We start from the raw sequence: 18923 nt of genomic DNA, 5'->3' as shown, positions 1-18923 counted from the left end.
GGGCTTGGGAGTCAGAGGTCATGGGTTCGAATCCCAGCTCTGCCACTTCTCAGCTGTGTGACTGTGGGCAAGTCACTTCACTTCTCTGGGCCTCAGTTCCCTCATCTGTAAAATGAGGATGAAGACTGTGAGCCCCACGTGGGACAACCTGATTCCCCTGTCTACCCCAGCGCTTAGAACAGTGCTCTGCACATAGTAAGCGCTTAACAAATACAAATATTATTATTATTATTGTTAAGATACTGGGCATGATTCTTAAACACTGAAAAGGCAATTTTAAATGGCGCTCAAACATCATTTCTTTATTTCTATCATTTCCTCCTGTTGTCATTTTCTTTTTCCTTGGGCGAAGCGCCTAGCATATAGACTGCAGTTTTAATACCACCCTGGGGTCTTTACCGCTAGAAGTAACAGGAAAACGCACGGTTCGATACGTCGGCACCTTCCGTACTAACGTCGGGCCTCTTCATTTGTTTTAAAGTCATCCCCCGCACATCTTAAATCCACCAGGCTTCTCTTTTTCCGACTGTTAAGATGCGACGGTGATCTCTAGCAGCTTTAATACGGAGGAGGCTTCTTGCCTGGGGTTTAATAGCGTGCAATTACATTTCCTCTACCTTCCGTCACCGCGTTTGGTTCTGTGCAGAGAGTCCTTCCCCTGGCTTTTGCTCTCTCTCTCTCTCTCTCTGACTTTCCTGACTAATATAAAATAGCCGTCGGGAGGCAGGCCGGTGGACTTCTCCCTGCATTAGGGAATGAATGGGAAGGGAAAATTCCGATGCTAATGAGCCCTTCGAAATGGAAGGCGTCTCATCGGGCCGTTTGCTGACATTGTCATGGACCCGTTGGGGAGGATTTTAAGAAGGTCGGGCGGCCCGCAGCAGCTTCTCCCAGGTGCGGGAGTGTGCGTGTGAGTGTGGGAGCGGTGGGTCGGTGGGGGGGCGGTGGGAGGAAGCGGGCGCGCAGGGGCGGGAGGACGGACAGACGGACGGAGAGGAGCGGGGCGGAGCGGAGAGGAGCGGAGAGGAGCGGAACGGAACGGAACGGAACGGGGGCGGTCTCCCCGGACCTTTGCGGGTCTTTGGCAGTTGGAGTTGCGGGCCGAGCTGCCGGCCGATAGCCATGCCGACGGGGGGAAAGCACCGCGGCAGGTAAGGGGGAGAGAGACCCCCGACCCGTCCCGTCCCGCTCGGCCTCACCTGGGGCGGAGGAGGGGGGTCAGGGGTCACAGGCCCGCGGCGGACGGACGGGCGGACAGAGGGACCGACGGGGACCGATGGGCAGAGGGACGGATGGATGGATGGATGGATGGATGGATGGATGGATGGATGGACAGAGGGACGGACGGACAGAGAGAGGGACAGATGGACAGAGGGAAGGACGGACGGACAGAGGGTTGGACAGAGGGACGGACGGGCAGAGAGAGGGACGGGACGGAGGGCGGGCCGGACGGAGGGAGGGAGGGAGGGACGGTCGGACGGAGGGCCGGACGGAGGGAGGGATGAACAGAGAGAGGGCCGGACAGACGGACGGAGAGAGCGCCGGCCGGACGGACAGGGGACTGGACGGACGGAGGGACGGTCGGACAGAGAGAGGTCCGGACAGGCCGGGCGGACGGAGGGTGGGCGGGAGGGCGGGCGGGCGCCCGGCTTTGCCGCCGCCCCAGGGAGGGTGGTCGTCCGCCCCCCTCCCCCGCCCCCCCACCGACGGACAGACGGACGGACAGACCGCCGGCCTCTGTCCCCGATGCGGGGGGGGCCGGGGGGCAGCGGGGAGGCGCCCCCAACCCCCGGCCGGTCCTGGCCGGGCCGGTCCTGGCCGGTGCTGTTGTGGCGGGCCGGGGTGGGGTGGGGTGGGGGGGGTGGGGGAGTCCTCGGACAGGGCCGGGGGGCCCGGGGGCCCGGCAGCCGCCCTCCCTAGGGGACTGTGGGAGGACGAGCCCCTTCCCCCGCACGGACAGCCGGCCACGCCACGGACGGACGGACCCGCTGCGCCAAAGTCCGGGAGCAGCCCTGACCCCTGACCCAGCTCCTGCCCCCCGCCCCCAGCCCCAGGGGTTCCCCCAGACTCCAGGAGGAGGGTCCGTCCGTCTGTCCGGCTGTCCGTACGGGGCAGTGCGGGGAGGACCCTTCCCCCTTGCCACCGCAAACAGCCGCCGCCCGAGCCCCGCACCGACCACGGACGCGGCCTCCCTCTGTCCTTCCCTCCCTCCCTCCCTCCCTCCGTCCGTCCGTCCGTCCGCCTGTGTCCGTCTGTCTGTCAGTCCGTCTGCGGGGGACGAAGAGTCCGTCTGCCCGTCTGTAGGGGCGTGCGGCCCCCTGTTGGAGCGGTGAAGGGCAGTCAGCCCATCGATCCATCGATCGGTCGATCAATGAACGTCACTCGTTGAGCCGTGACCGTCTGCGGAGCCGAGAACGGTGCCGTTACAAGAGAAACGGGGGGGGGGGGGGGGGGCTGGGACACCTCCCTTCTCTTATGTAACAATGATATTGGTGCTTCCTAAGCGCTCACTATGTGCTAAGCACTGTTTTCGGTGCTGGGGTAGATACAAGCTACTCGTTCCCTTTGCTCTTCTCCCTCCCTCTCCCCCCCGCCACACAGCATTTATGTATATAGGTATCTATATGTAGATAGATATAGATATTATCGATAGATATGCATATATATCTATAAATTAATAGTGATACCTCTTGTTTGGATGTCCATGTCTTCCCCCCTGCACACTGTAAGCCTGCTGTGGGCAGGGATTGTCTCTATCCCGACTCTGCCCCTTGTCAGCTGTGTGACTGTGGGCAAGTCACTTCACTTCTCTGTGCCTCAGTTCCCTCATCTGTAAACTGGGGATGATGACTGTGAGCCTCACGTGGGACCACCTCATTCCCCTGTATTCATTCAATAGTATTTATTGAGCGCTTACTATGTGCAGAGCACTGTACTAAGCGCTTGGAATGAACAAGTCAGCAACAGATAGAGACAGTCCCTGCCGTTTGACGGGCTTACGGTCTGATCGGGGGAGACGGACAGACGAGAACGATGGCGATAAATAGAGTCGAGGGGAAGAACATCTCGTAAAAACAATGGCAACTAAATAGAATCGAGGCGATGTACATTTCATTAACAAAATAAATAGGGTAACGAAAATATATACAGTTGAGCGGACGAGCACAGTGCTGAGGGGATGGGAAGGGAGAGGGGGAGGTGCAGAGGGAAAGGGGGAAAAGAGGGTTAAGCTGCGGAGAGGTGAAGGGGGGGTAGTAGAGGGAGAAGAGGAGCTCAGTCTGGGAAGGCCTCTTGGAGGAGGTGAGTTTTAAGTAGGGTTTTGAAGAGAAGAGAATCGGTTTGGCGGAGGTGAGGAGGGAGGGCGTTCCAGGACGGCGGGAGGACGTGGCCCAGGGGTCGACGGCGGGATAGGCGAGACCGAGGGACGGTGAGGAAGTGGGCAGCAGAGGAGCGGAGCGGCGCTGAGAACAGTGCTCTGCACATAGTAAGTGCTTAACAAATACCAACATTATTATTATTATTATTATCCGTTGCCGAATTGTACTGTCCGAGTGCTTAGTACAGTGCGTTGCACACAGTAAACCCTCAATAAATACAATGGAATGAACGAACAAAAACAAGCCAGTCATGTTGCCCACCCCACCATGGAGCTCACAGTCTTCATCCCCATCTTCCAGGTGAGGGAACTGAGGCCCAGAGAAGTGAAGCGGCTTGCCCCAGGTCACAGAGCGGACAGGGGGCGGAGGGGGGGATTAGAACCCACGTCCTCTGACTCCCAAGGCCGGGCTCTTGCCACCAAGTCCTAATGCTTCTTTTGACCCCAATTTATGAAGTTGATTAAAAAAAAAAACTCCTTAAGAGATTTTTTAACAGACACCCACATTTTTTTGTTTGTTTGTTTCATCCCGTTAAGGTCGCATCAGTCCGTGTCAGTGTTAACCTGGGTCCGCGTGGCATTTTGTTTTTACAACTCCAGTCTTGGGCCTTCTCAAACACTTTCTCGGAGTGTTTTCTCTGGAAACTTGTTTCCAGTGCGGGCTGTAAGTCTTAACAAAGAAGAGTGTTGTTCGGGAGCCAACAGGTGACGGGGCGAGAAACCTGAGTCCTTGTGTACATTGGATTCGAGTCTGGCTGCTGTTTCCTACAGCCGTTGTTGAAAATAGAAATTTTTAAAAAAATCAATAAGGAACTGTAACCATCCATTCGTTTTTGGTGTTTGGTTGGTTTTTGTTTTTTTCTTCATCCGTGCACCCTATTGTGGAAAAATAACAATGGGCCTTCCTAGTCCAGGTCCTTCACTTGTCTGCCGTGTGGCCGTGGGAGGGTCATTTCACTTCCCTGGGCCTCACTTCTCTCCTCTGGAAAATGGGGGTGAAGACTGTGAGCCCCAGGTGGGCAGGGATCTTGTCTCACCTGATTTGCTTGTATCCACTCCAGCGCTTAGGACAGTGCCTGGAACATAGTCAGTGCTGAATAAATTAGAGAAGCAGCGTGGTTCAGTGGCAAGAGCATGGGCTTGGGAATCAGAGGATGTGGGTTCTAATCCCCCCCTCCAACACTTGTCTGCTGTGTGACCTTGGGCAAGCCACTTCACTTCTCCTTGCCTCAATTCCCTCATCTGTAAAGTCGAGATTAAGATGGTGAGCCCCAAGTGGGGCAACCTGATTACTTTGTATCTACCCCAGCGCTTAGAACAGTGTTTGGCACATAGTAAGCAATTAACAAGTACCATACTACTAATAATAAATGCCATTATCAGTATTATTATTAGTCCAGGGGGCGGAGCCGCTTCTCCTAAATCCCCCGCCTGTGGTTTGCCCTCCTCAACTCCTCCCCCCTACCCCCAAAGCCCTAACTTTGCCAAAGGACACCACTCTGTGCCATCCTGCCTCCTCCTTTTGGAAGCAGCCGCTTCTGGAGACTTGCTGCGATTCGCCACATTGGCATATTTTAACCTCTCAAAAGGACACATTCAAACCCAAAAGTTGATGGCACCATCAGATGCATGCGCAGGGGAGAAATCACCCCCCCATCCCACTGCTGAGAAATAGTAATAATAATGATGGTATTTGTTAAGTGCTTACTACGTGCAAAGCTGTGGGGGGATACAAGGTGATCAGGTTGTCCCATGTGGGGCTCACAGTCTTCATCCCCATTTTACAGATGAGGGAATTGAGGCCCAGAGAAGTTAAGTGATTTACCCAAAGTCACACAGCTGACAATTGGCAGAGCAGGGATTAGAACCCATGACCTCTGACTCCCAAGCCCGGGCTCTTTCCACTGAACCACGCTGCTTCTCAAACCCATAGCTTAGAAATAGGGACACTATCAAACGGCCCACTACTAAATCATGGTATTTAAGTGCTCACTAGGTGCCAAGCACTGTTCTAAGCACTGCTATTATTATTGCTGCCAGTTGTGAAGTTGTTTTAAAGGAGAGATGCCTTGTGCAGTCGTTCTCGGATTACCTTTTTATATTTTTTTCATACGACGATTTAATTGCTGATACATAATGGAAAATTTGTTTGAATTAAATTGAAAAACGAGGGCTTAATTACCATAACACCTCCACCTCTAGAGTTCTCATCCACTGATATTCTCTCCACCATCCAAAGTCTTACTGAAGGCACATTTCCTCCAGGGAGGCCTTCCCTGACTAAGCTCTCCTTTCCTCTTTTCCCACTCTCTTCTGCCTCGCCCTGACTGGTTCCCTTATTCATGTCCCCTCCCCGCCCCCCAGGACTTATGTACATATCCGTAATTTATTTATATTCATGTCTGACTCCCCCTTAACACCCCCCCCCCCCACCTCCAGACAGGAAACTCGTTGTATGCAGGGAATAAGTCCGTTATATTGTTGTGTTGTACTCTCCCAAGCGTTTAGTACAGTCCTGTGCACACAGTAAACCCTCAATAAATACGACTGATCAATACTCTCTACTGGACTCTAAGATAGAGTAGAGAAGCATAGTTTCTTCCATGACCTCCCCCATTTAGGCTCACTTTTTAACTTGAAGGTAAAACAAAATAACATTCATGGAAAAGAAAAAGTGCTAACTGAATTTTACTGTGCCTCAGCAAGATTGAAACAAACGAAATAGATTATGTAGATTTCTGAACCGGGGCCAGGTGCGCTCTGCCCACAGTAAGCGCTCAATAAATACGATCGAATGAATGAATGATATTACTTTCTTTTGTGATGCTGAACTATGACCATTCCATTCACCTGCTTATTTAACCCCCTAGTCTTCATCCTTTGGGGTTAAGAGTGACCATGCATTGTAAATGGTTACATGTGATATGCATCTTGTACTCCCTATTGCCTTGTTAACAAGCAGTGTAACAAAGAAGTTGTTAAACAATTTGCCTCGCAGGACAGAGTCAAACAGCAGGAGATGTGCAAGGAAAGGTTTGTCTGAGCGGCTTCAGAAATCTTGACCCTTGACTAGTTTATCGGGGATCAGAAGGTTTCCGGCTCCCTGAGTTTGATCCAGCACAAGGAATGGTTTCCCATAATGATCCGATAATTTTATGGTATATAGAAATTGAGTTTAAAGTGACTCGTTCAACAAGGATTGAGGGGTATGAGTTTTTGTTTTCAAATCTTTCTACTTCAATTACAAGACCTCGAAGACTAATTATGCTGGTGTGGGTGGTGGTGCTGAAATGGAGTCAATTTTGAGTGACTCCAAGACTCTAAATAACTAATATCGATTGGATCCCAAATAAAGTATCTTTTTGGCTTTGGCCATAGTGGTTTAGAAACCCTTGCTGCAAAAGCAGAATATGACCTATTTTTTACACTTGACTGCTGTTGGTTCAAAAAGAGTCATGTGGTTACAGCTGAAGCAAATAATTGCTTATTTTTAGCTCTTGGAGTTATCTATCATGAGAGCACTTTGGCATTTGAAAATTTGTAATGAATGCAACTGCATACTGCCTTCATTAATGATTGTGGTGTTAGTTAAAGACTTATTACTTGCCAAACACTGTTTTAAGCATGTGGTGATTCAATACAGAGACTTACTATGTGCCAAACACTGTACTAAGCAAGTGGTAATACAGTGCGGTCGGATCAGACCCCATCCCTCTCTCTTCTGTGGGGCTCACAGGCTGTGGGAGAATGAGAACAAGTATTTAATTTCCATTTTTACAGATGAAGAAAGTGAAGGACAGAGTATCCGATTCATTCAGGTCATATATATCGAGTGCTTACTGTGTGCAAAGCACTGTTCCAAGAGTTTGGGAGAGTACGCTATAACAGTTAACACATACATTCCCTGCCCACAACAGGCTTACAGTTCAGGTGACTTTCCTCGGGTCATACTGCGGGGAAGGGGCTGGTCTGAACCAAATCCTTTTCTCTAGCCCTGACCTCTCCCCTGACCTGCAATCCCACATCTCCTCTTGCATTGAAGAAATCTCCAATTGAAGCAACTGAAACACAGAGAAGTTAAGTAACTTTCCCAAAGTCATACGGCAGACGGGTGGTGGAACTGGAATTAGAACTCAGGTCCTTGGACTCCCAGGTCCTTGGTCTTTCCATTAGGCACCCGGTTTTCAAACCCATCATGTCTAAAATAGAATTCTTCATCTTCCCCCAACTTTGCTGTCTCCATCTTTCCCATCTATAGTCTTGACATCATCCTTGACTCTTGTATCTTGCAACTCTCCCTGACCATGACCTCCCTATCCTCGCCCTCCACCCCACCCCCCCGTCCACTCTGCACTTGGCTGTGTACCACTTAACCACTCTGACACTCACCTCAGCCCCACGACACTTGGGTACACAGTCTGATGTTCTGCTACTTCCTCAATCTATAATTTATTTTGTCTGCCCCTTCCTCAGAGTTTAAGCTCCTTGTGGGCAGGGATCGGGTCCATTGATTCTACTGTAATTTATTTTCCCAAGACCTTAGTACGATCCTCTGCACCCAGCTGCTCAGGAAATACCATGGATTGCTACTCTCACATTCAGTCCTGCAGGATTTTCATACACAGCCTCTGCCACATTCACCCCTTCCTCTCCTCCCAAAGTGTTACCACCCTGGTATAAGCTCTAGTCTTGCCTTTTGCTGGACTATTTCAAGGCCTCCTCGCCGGCCTCCCAGCCCCCATCCAATCCATACTTTACACTGCTACACGGATCATCTTCCTCCAGCATTAATTGGACCCATTTCTCTCCTCTCTTCAAAGCCCACCACTGACTCTCAGTCCCTCTCCTTATTAAACATGAGCTCCTCACCATCAGCTTCGAGGTTCTTGGTCATTCGACCCCACCTTTCCAATATGTTCTTATCACTCGCCAACTCCAACTCAACGTCTTCACTCTTCCCAAGCCAGCCTTCCAGCTGTACTTCGCTCTCTTCTCTCTTGCCTCCGTCCTCATGCTCGGCTTGGCCCTCCATCCCTTCCCACATGATACAGACCCCAGCCGTCCCCGACGCAGCTCACCACACATTCAGAATCCCTCTTAAAATCCCAAATCTTTCAACAAGCTTTCCCTGGTCGGTTTCCCAATACCGTGGGCCATAATCTCCATTCAACCAGCCCTAGCACTTCACATTTTTCTTGTTTCCCTGTGGAGTGGAACTCATTCTCCCTTCGTATCTGACAGACCACCTCTCTCCCCATCTTTAAAGCCCTACTAAAATCCCATCTCCAAAAGCAGGATTCCCCAACTAAGCAGACCCTCACTTCCCTCTTAGCCTTCCCTAGGCACTTGGGCCTTTTCCACCTCGAGCACTTGATATTTAACCTTCCCCTAACCCCACATGTCCACCTGAAATTTCTTTTAATGTTTGTTTTTTCCTCTAGACTGTAAGCTTCTCATGGGCAAGGATCAGCTCTACCTACTAGTGAACTAGGAGGGTATTGTGCTCTCCCAAGTGCTTAGTACAGTGTTCTGCATACAGTGAACACTCAAATACCCATGATTGATTGAATGATTAGTATGTAAGTTTTTATTTACAGGGAACCTGCCATTTTGATATTCTGTACTTCCCAAGTTCCTACTACAGCGCCCCACACCGAAAAGCTGCTCAGTAAATGTTTCTGCTTCTCAATCAGTCAGTAGTGTTTATTGAGTGTTTATGCAGGGCACTGTACTAAGCACTGTGAAGAGTAAAATATAAGAGTTGGTGGACATCCAGCACTTAGAACAGTGCTCGGCACATATTAAGCGATTAACAAATACCGTCATTATCATTATTATTATTATTATCATATTCCCTGGTCACAGGAAGCTTACTCTGGTTCTACTACTCTTGATTAATATTTGTTAAAGGACTTCAAAGCATAATACCCCAATATTAAATAAGGAGTTTGGAGTATGATGATGAGTCTTTACAGAGGCTGAAAGAGTAGAAGCTGGTTCTGCTGATTTTGGCAGTGGTTTTTCAACTTGAGTGAAGAATTTGTCCAGCGTAGATTGAGCCAGTCTTCTTGGTTTCACAAAGTACCTCCTTGCCGGCCACTTCTATCTGAACACCTCTTAACACCTTCAAACTTTGCATTCTCTGGAATGTCAGCTCATTGTGGGCAGGGAATGTGTCTACCAACTCTGTACTCTCCCAAGCGCTTAGTACAGTGTTCTGCACACAGTAAGGGCTCAGTAAATACCATTGATCAGGGGTTTCTTAAATCATTTTTGTAAATTGTTCTTTCTTTAAAATTGATGCAAGACTTCTTAATTCCCCAATTTTAGCTGATGGTGAAGAGACCATAACTTCTAAATCTATTTTAGGCATCCTGCCTAAAACATTGGATTGTCGGGGTCATATTATAATAACTGAATCTCCAGGTTGTATGTAGCTTGCTTGCTTTGTGTTTCCCAAACGCTTGGTTCAGTCCACTGTAACTAGGGGGTTAGTCGAACAATATATTAATTTGCCAAGCCAATGATAATTGTAAATGCTTTATCACAACTTACTGAAGTAAACTAGGAAGAAAATTCAAGTATCTTGATTTTTGAGTTTCTTTGCCCTTTTTTCCACCACTTTCTCAGGGGCAAAGCATAATGATTAAAAAAAAAAAAAGCAACTGCTAGATGCAAGCTCCTCAAGGGTAGGGATTGGGTCTTCTAACTCTACTGTACTTTCCCCAGCGCTTAGCACAGAGCTCAGCATATACACAGTCGGTGCCCTGTGAATACTGCTGACTGACTGGCATTAGAATGTTTTCTAAAATATGCACACAGCCCACTCACCTGTTTCGAAAGACATGTAAAATGAAGTTTGGGAGAAAAATAACTGATATTTCTAAAGTGCTTACTGTGTAGCAAGTGCTCCATGAAGCACTGTGGTAGATACTAGATAATCAGGTGGGGCAAAGTCCTTGTCCCACATGGGACTCACAGTCTAAATAAGAGACACAATAGGTATTGAAGCCCCACTTTACAAATGAGGAAACTGGGACACAGAGAAGTTGTGACTTGCCGAAGGTCACAGAGCAGACAAGTGGAAGAGCTGGGGTTTGACCACAGGTCCTCTGACTCCCTGACCTGTGCCTTTTCCACTAGGTCACACTACCTTCTATGCATGTAAATGGATGTAAAGTATTGTTAAAAATACATTGTAGTTAGACATTTCAGCTCCACTCATCTCCACGGACCTCAACATTATATACTCCTTTGCACATTCCATGCCCCAGCAAGAATATCACTGGCAGGGAGGAAAGAATGGGTGGCCCGAGACAACCACTAGCAACAGAAGTTCTTCAGCGATTCTGTCCTGAAATCTCAGATCTGAAGCTCAGACATCTTTTCTGAAAGGAGAACTTCCAGCAGGAGACGTGGCATGGCCTAGTGGATAGACCATGGGTCTGAGAGTCAGAAGGACCTGGGTTCTAATCCTGGCTCTGCCACTTGTCAACTGTGTGACCTCGGTCAAGTCAGTTCATTTCTCTTGCCTCAGTTACCTCATCTGTTAAATGGGAAGTAAGACTGTGAGTCTTAATGGCCCACTTGAGACTGGGACTGTGTCCAACCCAATTTGCTTGTATCCACCCCAGAGCTTAGTACAGTGCCTGGCACATAGTAAGCACTTAACAAATACCATAATCATTACTATTAACAAATACCTTTGGGGTTTTTTTTTTAAAAAAAAGCTCCATTGAAGCTGAAGAAGTGTGCTCAGTGTGATATTCTTTGTTTAGTGACCTGATTCTATTCATCCTTGCTTTCTTGTTGTATTTACCCAAATTAACATCTCAACAAGAATTGCCAAGAGAAAATTCTGGCAGTTTTGCTTTCCTGGAGGCTTTTTAGAATAATGGAAACCAACAGTGTCAAAGAGTTTGAGGTCAACCTGCACTTCTCTGGACAGATCAATTTTTGTCCCTTCCGGAAGCATGTTCAATCTGTTTCCTGACTCATAAAGGCAGAGAGCGGTGTATCAGCAGGTATTTTAAGGAGTGTGTGGCTTCAGAGGTGAGTGGGCTGGGTGCAGATTTTAGAAAACATTCCAAACAGATGGAAAAGCAATTTTTGAGAATCAAGTGTTCCTTCCTGAGTGTAAACATTCACTATCTTCCATGGAGGTCTGCTTTTCCCAGGCCTCTAATGGCTTCCCATCATCTTCTAGAGTAAACTCCTGACAGTTGCCTGCAAACTCCTCAACATTTTGCCCCGGTTTCTGTTGGCATTCACGTGGCTGTGAGGCTTCTTGAGTCAGTCTGCATCCAGTCCTTCCACTCCTCTACTAAATCCTCTTCCCCCTCCAGAAACAAAAGTCAGGGAGGATTCCCTGATGATTCTCATCCATTCTTCCATGCTCCAGCACCATGCTTGTCCTGCAATACCCCCTTGTAACAATCTGTATTTACATATATGGAGAGTTGACAATAATAATAATAATGTTGGTATTTAAGTGCTTACTATGTACTGAGCACTGTTCTAAGCGCTGGGGTAGATACAGGGTAATCAGGTTGTCCCACATGAGGCTCACAGTCTTAATCCCCATTTTACATGTCTACCAACTCTGTTATTTAGTACTTTCCCAAGCATTTAGTACAGTGCTTTGCACACTGTAAGTGCTCAGTAAATACAGTTGATGGATGTATACCAGGCACTGTACTAAGTGTTGGTGTAGATACAAGCTAATTGGTTTGGATACCATCCATGTCCCACATAGGGCTCACAGTCTTAATCCCCATTTTTCAAATGAGGTTACTGAGGCATGGAAAAGTGAAATGACTTGTCCAAGGTCACACAGCAGACAAGCGGTGGAGCCGGGACTAGAACCCAGGTCCTCTGACTCCCAGGCCAGTGCTCTTTCCACTAGGCCATGTTGCTTCAACCTTGAAGTATGGATTGGTTCCATTCTTGAATGCATCTCCCATCCGGGAAGTTTCGGTAAACACTTAGCTGACTGCCTCCATAGTCATCACACACACACACACACACACACACACACACACACATAGACACAAACACACGTATAGACATTCCTTCAGCATTATAAAATGTGTCTTCCCTAGAGCACACCCACACACATACTCCTGTTCTCTCCCCAACCTTTTAAACAACCCCCTCCCCCGCCCCCATTCCTCTCTTTCCCTCTTCCCTTCATTTACTTTTTATTTTTTCCTTCATCCTCCCACTCCCACTCTTCAGTTTTTCTGCTGCAACTCCAGCCCTAAAATTTGGCAAGGATCTTGCATTCTCATTAAAGGGAAACAGGCATGCGTTCTGATTCCCATTCTTGCCTCTGATTTTAGTTTTTCTTTTCAGCCCTCTGTGACTTTCACCATGGCTCCTGTTTCTAATTCCAACCTCTCAACTTGATGATATTCTTTCCCTTCTGCCAAGTGCTTTTTCTCCTTCCCCTCCTCCATCTCTTTTATTTCTTGCATTGGTTTCTATCCTGGTCCCTTTCTCTATACCCTCAAGGACAGGTTTTTTTTCTATCTAAAAAAAGTCACTTGTACCTTCATCTCTCTCCCTGACCCTCCATCCCTCTCCCCGACTTTCCTTTCTAGGTTCTTCGAATTAGCCGCTGACACCCACTTCTTCTGGAGACTGACACTGTCTAAAAGTCATAACTCTGTACATTTCAAAGAATCTAAATCAAGCCCTCAGCAACCCCCATTGTTGAAAAATCTAGGTTGACAGTGGACAGATCGGGTCCGGCTTGGGACCGAGAAGAGAGGGTTCTCGTAAGTCCAGCCCAGGCTAGGGAAGGCTTCAGCTGACCAAGTGGCGGTCTGTGGCGTGGAATTCCATCCCTGGAGGGGCTCGGGGGGATGACCGACCAGCCCACCCTGGCAGAGTGGGATTGAAGTCCTTTCTGCCTGAGCTCTGGAAGCTACATCGCTGCATTTGGCTGGAGGAGGCCATACCGATGGGCCACAATGTTTGCCGGTAGACTCTCCCTTCCCTGCCCAAGAATCCGCACCACCTTTTATCCCTCCCTCTGCCACTTGTAGGGCAGCGGGAAGCCTGGGACTGACCTGGTACCTTCATCTTGGGTTAGCCATTAGTTCCATTGGACTCTCTGACTGAAATTTTCTTTGACCCCATGTCAACGTTTGATCCTGCCATTCAGAAATCTCCTTGATCCTTTCCAGTGCGGTTTCTGTGCCTCACTTTCCAGCCCCCTCCTTGCCCCCGCCCCCCAATCACACTTGAAAAGATTCCCAATGACCTCCTTGGGATCCAACTCAAAGACCTATTTTCTATTCTTAGTCTTTTTGATTTCTCTGCCATCTGACACCCACCCCCTTCCCTGTCTAACGTGGACCGGATCTAAATTCCATGAAAGTAAAACCAGAGAAAATCTCCTTGAAATATTTCAAAAATCATGTTTATGTGACTTTGTTTTACATTATCTAAGATCATTATGTTTTGCACCATGAATTGGAGGTCTCCTAATCGGTTCTTCTACTTAGACGGTAAGGCCCAAGTAGGCAGGGACTGTATCTGACCTGATCATCTTCTGTCTACCCCAGTGCTTCGTACAATGTTTGCTACATAGTAAGCGATTAACAAATATTGTTGTTATTAATAATCACCATTAGTAGTTGACTTTCAAACAGGGCATAGCATTTGGTGGATCCTTATTTCTGTTTAACTTGCAGTGAAAGACATGCTGGGATTTAAATGATGATGCATTTTCCATTTAACATTGGTAATGTCTCTGAAATTGTACCAGCACAATTATGATTATTACCAACAATGGTAATATTGTCACACATTGACATAACACATCTATTCAGGTAAACTTACAGAATGTATAGGACTGTCTTGAGAATCTTAAGAAAAACACATTTCCGAGTAAAAGATAATAGATTTTTTTTCTCATACCTGAAATGGAAGCAGCATGGCCTAGTGGAAAGAGCATGGGCCCGGGAGTCAGAGGACCTGGATTCTAATCCCAGCTCTGCCATATGCGTGCTGTGTGACCTTGGGCAAGTCATTTAACTTCTCTGTGACTTAGTTCTTCTTTTCTCCCTCCCGCTTAGCCGGTGAGCCCCATGTGGTATAGGGGCGGTGTCCAACCTAAATACCTTATATCCACCCCAGCTCTGAGAACAGTGTTTGACACATAGTAAGCGCTTAACAAATACCATACAAGAAAATCTAGAGGTTCCAGGGATATAAACTGCCAAGTATTGTTGCTGTTCTACTTGAAGACAGAATTGCAGACAGTGAGATTCTATCCAAGGGTGTGAATGTCACATTGAGACTCCCTTGCATGCTGTGCCCGAGATAATACGGTTAGCACCTTGTGAGAAGCAGCATGGCTTAGTGGATAGAAGAGCATGGGCCTGGGAGACAGAAGGAACTGGATTCTAATCCCAGTTCTGCCACTTGTCTGCTGTGCAACCTTGAGCAAGTCACCTCACTTCTCAAGGGCCTCAGTTACCTCATCCGTAAAATGGGGATTAAAGTGGGACAGGGACAGTGTCCAACCCGATTACCTTGTATCCCACACCAGCACTTAGAACAGTGCTTGGCACAAAGTAAGACTATGTAAGCGCTCAACAAGTTCCATCATTATTATTAGTATTATTACCTTTTCTGCTCCACTTGCCATTCAGGCCGAGCATTGCTTAGACCCCACTGGTTAATTAGTCAATCAATCAATCAATCATTCAGTGGTATTTATTGAGTGCTTAGAATGTGCAGAAAACTGTACTTAGCATTTTGGAGAGTACACTACAACAGACTTGACATTCCCTTCCCACAGTGACCTTACAGGCAAGAGGGGGAAACAGACATTAATATAGTAAATAATTTATACTATATAATTTGAAGATTATAAGTAAGTACTGGAGGGTTGAGGGTGGGGAGTGAAGAGCAAATGCTCAACGTTCACAGATCCAAGCGCATAGGTGACGCAGAAGGGGGCAGGGTGAGCCGGGGGAAAAGAGGGCTTAATCGGGGAAGACCTTTTGGAGGAGATGGGATCTTTTAATAATGCTTTCAAGATAGGGAAAGTGAAGCAGAGTTGAGACTTGAGTATAGACCATAAGCTCCTCATGGACAGGGATTGGATCTACCAACTCTATTACACTGTACTTTTCCTCCTACTCCAACCCAGCCTGCACACTTTGCTCCTCTAATGCCAACCTACTCACTCTAACTCCGTCTCATCTATCTCGCTGCCTGCCTCTCGCCTAAGTCCTGCCTCGGGCCTGGAACGTCCTCCTTCCTCATATCCGACAGACAATGACTCTCCACACCTGTCAAGATATAGGGGAAGCAGCGTGGCCTAGTGTCTTGGGAGGCAGAGGGCCTGAGTTCTAATTCTGAGTCTGCCACTTATCTGCTGTGGGACCGTGGGCAAGTCATTTCACTTCTCAGTGACCTCATATGTAAAATGGAGATTAATTTTTCCTCCCTCCACCTTTAGAGCGTGAGCCCTGTGTGGGTGGGACAGAGGCCGGCGGTTCTGATTACCTTGTGCTTACCCCAGCCCTCAGTACTGTGCCTGGCACATACTAAGCATTTAACAAGTACCATTAAAAAAATATATAGGCTCTTTACAGCACTGGTCTTTAATAATGGTAATAGTTCCTGGGATGAAGTTCCAGCATCTCAATTCACCCTTCAAAAAATAAAAGAAGAAGCTTTCTCCAAATATGGGCATCAGGCAGGAAGCATTACCAAACTGGAATTAGACATATCTGGATTGTAAATTTTTCCTGCCATTTTTGGGATGTCCCCAAGGAGGAAACTCAATCTTGGTGAAAAGACAATGGAATCCAAGTGGGTTTAGGACCGTCGTATCTAGTCGGATATCTATCCCAAATAGTGAAATCCAAGAGGAGTTGATAGAGTTCTCTTTGTTGTTGGGCGCTGTCGATGTCTAGTCAGCTGTGAGACCGTGGATTATGTCTTCTTACTCTATTATACTGTCCAAGTGCTTAGTTCAGTGCTCCGCACAGAGTAAGCACTCAATAAATGCTATTAATTGATTGAAGTAGTTTGTAAGACCATGGTATTTTTCAACAAACAGGAATGACTATGAAAAAATCATGCCCCTGTGAGATTGAATTATTTTCTCTTTAAAAATTTACATCTAAAAAAAGCTAATCAGGCAGTACAGCTGCTAAAGTAGTTCATGATTGGCAATCTACATCTGTGTGGTATTTCTGTAACAACTCATCGTGTATCAAATTTTATTTTGGGGTATTTTTATTTCTTAGTGTAAATATTTGTTGCTTTTCAGCTGCTGTGTGTGCCATTAGGTTATCTCCTTCAGTTTTTAAAATAAATTTACACTAGGAGCCAACATTCATTCATTCAATAGTATTTATTGAGCGCTTACTATGTGCAGAGCACTGTACTAAGCGCTTGGAATGTACAATTCGGCAACAGATAGAAACAATCCCTGCCCACTGACGGGCTTACAGTCTTAGAGGATAGAGCACAGCCCTGGTAGTCAGAAGAGGACCTGGGTTCTAATCCCAGCTCTGCTGTCTGATGTATGACCCTGGTCAAGTCACTTAACTTCTTTGTGTCTTCTGTAAAATGGGGACTAAGACTGTGAGCCCCCTGTGGGACAGGGACTATGTCCAACCTGATTTGGTTGTATCAAGCATTTCACAAATTCCATAAACTGCCCCCAAAACCACCCCGCTCCCCTCAAACAACATGTCTATGTTGGTTTTGGAACATTCAGTTGAATCTTAAAGGACAAACTTTCGTGATAATCATCATTTAACTTATTCTGTTCAAGTTCCCCACTTTCCTTTCTGCGTGGTCCCTTGAGTTTTCAAAACTAAAAGGTAGGGGGATTTGAGGGATTTTTTTGTGAGGGCTTTTATAAATAATAAATTGTTATTTATTGGCCTGAAAAATGTATTTCTGTATGTATATTTGTAAAGCTCAACTCAAGCGTTGAATGAGTAGCACCTGTTTAAAACGATGACTTGTTTGGAAGGTCATAACCTGCAAACTGTAGGCTCAGAAATGAGGTAATCTTTACTTCTAGGCCTGAATGGAGAAGAAATGATTTAGCCCTTGTACAGTCTTCAGTGTAGCTATGATAATGCTTAAAATATGCAGAATAGGAAATCTGAAGGTACGTCTGAGTGCACCAGAAACTTTAGTTTTTTTCAAATCAAGTACAGTTTTAGAAGAGCTGTCATTTTGTAACATCATCGGTTTTGCAGGAAGATTTAAGAAGTTATTAAAAACGGTCTAGTCTTAGCCTGAATGTGCTGCCGATTGTGTGAATAGAGTCCTCCTTTTTCTGCTTCATCGACTTAAAGAATTATTGAAGCAATAAGAATTTTAAGAGCTGAGCAGATTTGCTCTCAATTGGAAGGTCAATCTACGTTTTGAAAGTAATACTCGAATGTGCTGGATTTTTTTTCTTCTTTTTCCAAATAAAGTTAGTAAGTTGGGTTCTATTATCTTGGGATAAATGACGTATTTGCTACTAAATAAACTTCTGGACCATCAGGTATCCAGATCATATACCATGTACACACCCATGACTAAGTCTTGAATACAAACGGCCGGTGACTCTGACACCCTTGGCAACAGAGAAAACTGGAAGCCAGAGAGAAGGTGGGAAGTGCACCGAGAGATAGAGAAGCAGGAAGACCAGGGTTTGGAGGAGTGCCGAAGATCTCCCCAACCTGTTTACCATTATTATTACTACCATCATCGTTATTGTCATTATCATTATATTAAGTGCTTATTATGTGTCAAGCATTGTATTCCTGATGTAGATACAAGTTAATCAGATCTGACACAATTGCTGTCCCAAATGGGGTTCACAGTCTTTAAATAGGAGGGAGAACAGGTATTGAGTCCCCATTTTACAGGGGAAGAAATGGAGGCACGGAGAAGTGAAGTGACTTGCCCAAGGTCACCCAACAGGCACCTGGCAGACTTGGGATTAGAGCCCAGGTCCTCTGACTCCTAGGCCCATGCTCTTTCCACTAGGTTTCACTGCTTCCCTAAGCCTGGAAACCATCTCCTTTCCTAAGAATGTGTTTTTTTCAGTGGGGCCCACTTGTCATTTCTTTCATGTTCAGTTCTATGTGATGGAGCCTGATTCAAGTCTGACTGCTTGGAGACAAATTTATAAGATTAAAAAATAAAAATGAATTACCATTTCATATATCTAGCTATCTAGGATTATTATTGTGGTACTTGTTAAGCACTTACTCTGTGCCAAACATGATTCTAACCACTGGGGTAGATAAGCTAATCAGGTTGGACAAAGTCCCTGTTCCACTTGGGACTCACATGCTTAATCTCTGTTTTACAGATATTAATAATAATTCTGGTATTTAAGTGCTTTCTGGGTGCCAGGCACTGTACTGAGCGCTGGGGTGGATACAAGCAAATTGGGTTGGACGCAGTCCCTGTCCCACAAGGGGCTCACAGTCTTAATATGAGGTAACTGAGGCACAGAGAAGTGAAGTGACTTGCCCAAGGTCACACAGCAGACAAGTGTCAGAGC

The 18923-nt window shown here is 46.7% G+C and overlaps 1 protein-coding gene across 5 annotated transcripts in view; it reads left to right on the top strand.

Annotated features, from left to right (window-relative positions):
• The window catches only part of PRICKLE1 (prickle planar cell polarity protein 1), a 162698-nt gene that overhangs the window by 126579 nt on the left and 17196 nt on the right, over positions 1 to 18923 (top strand). The window contains exon 1 of one of the 5 annotated variants that reach the window (XM_029057740.2): positions 569 to 894. The exons of 1 other annotated variant lie outside the window; for it this stretch is intronic. The gene's annotated coding sequence lies outside the window, so the exon portion shown is untranslated. Of the gene's footprint in view, positions 1 to 568; positions 895 to 1016; positions 1152 to 2251; positions 2418 to 3463; positions 3485 to 18923 lie in introns of those variants that run through there. 3 more of the 5 variants (XM_029057739.2, XM_029057741.2, XM_029057742.2) reach the window with 3 other exon arrangements.

Source organism: Ornithorhynchus anatinus, chromosome 2 (genome assembly GCF_004115215.2).
Source record: "Ornithorhynchus anatinus isolate Pmale09 chromosome 2, mOrnAna1.pri.v4, whole genome shotgun sequence".
Classification (NCBI taxonomy): Eukaryota; Metazoa; Chordata; class Mammalia; order Monotremata; family Ornithorhynchidae; genus Ornithorhynchus; species Ornithorhynchus anatinus.
This window is presented reverse-complemented; position numbering and strand designations above follow the sequence as displayed.